This window comes from Arachis hypogaea, chromosome 16 (assembly GCF_003086295.3).
Source record: "Arachis hypogaea cultivar Tifrunner chromosome 16, arahy.Tifrunner.gnm2.J5K5, whole genome shotgun sequence".
In the NCBI taxonomy this organism is placed as follows: Eukaryota; Viridiplantae; Streptophyta; class Magnoliopsida; order Fabales; family Fabaceae; genus Arachis; species Arachis hypogaea.
The window spans coordinates 106,128,617-106,130,624 of NC_092051.1; the positions used below are offsets into that span (position 1 = coordinate 106,128,617).

General features: G+C 40.2%; 1 non-coding gene across 1 annotated transcript; it reads right to left on the reverse strand.

Moving 5' to 3' along the window:
- Window positions 1-802: 802 nt before the first annotated feature.
- LOC112761556 (small nucleolar RNA R71) lies at window positions 803-906 on the reverse strand. The gene has a single exon (XR_003181946.1). It is a non-coding gene; the product is annotated as a small nucleolar RNA R71 (small nucleolar RNA).
- Window positions 907-2,008: the final 1,102 nt, after the last annotated feature.

The window sequence follows — 2,008 nt, forward strand, 5'->3', positions numbered from 1 at the left end:
AATAAAAATAAAAACAAAAATATTTTCCTTTTATTTTAATTTAAAATTCGAATTCTCTCTCTCTCATCTCTTTCTATTTATTTATTTACTTACTAACACTTCTCCTCTTCTTATAATTCGAACCCTCTCTCCCTCTCTGTGTTCGAATTCTCCATCTTCTCTCTTCTTCATTCTACTCTTCTATTCTTCTACTCACATAAAGGAATCTCTATACTGTGACATAGAAGATTCCTATTCTTTTCTGTTCTCTTCTTTTTCATATGAGCAGGAGCAAGGATAAGAACATTCTTGTTGAAGCTGATTCGGAACCTGAAAGGACTCTAAAGAGGAAGCTAAGAGAAGCTAAAGCACAACACTCTAGAGAGGACCTGACAGAATTTTTCAAAAAAGAAGAAGAGATGGCCGAACCCAATAACAATGGTGGAGATGCAAGGAAGATACTTGGTGACTTTATTGCACCCTCTTCTGACTTCTGTGGAAGGAGTATCTCAATTCCTACAATTGGAGCAAACAACTTTAAGCTTAAGCCTCAATTAGTTTCTCTAATGCAGCAGAACTGCAAGTTTCATGGACTTCCTTTGGAAGATCCTCATCAGTTTTTAGCTGAATTCTTGCAAATCTGTGACACTGTTAAGACCAATGGGGGGTTAATCCTGAAGGCTACAGACTTATGCTTTTCCCCTTTGCTGTAAGAGATAGAGCTAGGACATGGTTGGACTCACAACCTAAAGATAGCCTGAACTCTTGGGAAAAGTTGGTCAATGCCTTCTTGGCCAAATTCTTTCCACCTCAAAAATTGAGTAAGCTTAGAGTGGAAGTCCAAACCTTCAGACAGAAGGAAGGTGAATCCCTCTATGAAGCTTGGGAAAGATACAAGCAATTGATCAGAAGGTGTCCTTCTAACATGTTTTTAGAATGGAGCATCATATGTATATTCTATGATAGTTTGTCTGAATCGTCCAAGATGTCATTGGACCACTCTGCTGGAGGATCTCTTCATCTGAAGAAGATGCCTGCAGAAGCCCAGGAACTCATTGAAATGGTTGCAAATAACCAGTTCATGTACACTTCTGAAAGAAATCCTGTAAATAATGGGACAACTCAGAAGAAAGGAGTTCTTGAGATTGATACTCTGAATGCCATATTGGCTCAGAACAAAATATTGACTCAGTAAGTCAATATGATTTCTCAGAGTCTGTCGGAATGCAAGCTGCATCAGGCAGTACTAAGGAGGCTTCTTCTGAAGAAGAAGCTTATGATTATGAGAATCCTGGAATGGAAGAGGTGAATTACATGGGAGAATCCTATGGAAACACCTGCAATCCTTCATGGAGGAATCATCCTAATCTCTCATGGAAGGATCAACAGAAGCCTAATCAAGGCTTCAATAATAATAATGGTGGGAGAGCACGGTTTGGCAATAACAAACCTTTTCTATCATCTTCTCAGCAACAGACAGAGAATTCTAAGCAGAGCCACTCTGACTTAGCAACTGTAGTCTCTTATCTATCTAAGACCACTCTCAGTTTTATGACTGAAGCAAGGTCTTCCATTAGAAATTTGGAGGTACAAGTGGGTTAGCTGAGTAAAGGAGTTACTGGACTCCCTCCTAGTACTCTCCCAAGCAATACAGAAGAGAATCCAAAAAGAGAGTGCAAGGCCATCAATATAACCACCACGGCCGAACCTGGAGAGGAGGGAAAGGCAGTGATTTCCAGTAAGGAAGACCTCAATGGACGTCCACTGGCCTCCAAGGAGTTCCCTAATGAGGAACTAAAGGAATCTGAGGCATAGAGATTCCACTGAACTTACTGTTGCCATTCATGAGCTCTGATGAGTATTCTTCCTCTGAAGAGGATGAAGACATTGTTAAAGAGCAAGTTGCTCAATATCTAGGAGCAATCATGAAGCTGAATGCCAAGTTATTTGGTAATGAGACTTGGGAGGATGAACCCCCCATTGCTCATCAATGAACTAAGTGATCTGGTTCAACTGAAATTACCTCAGA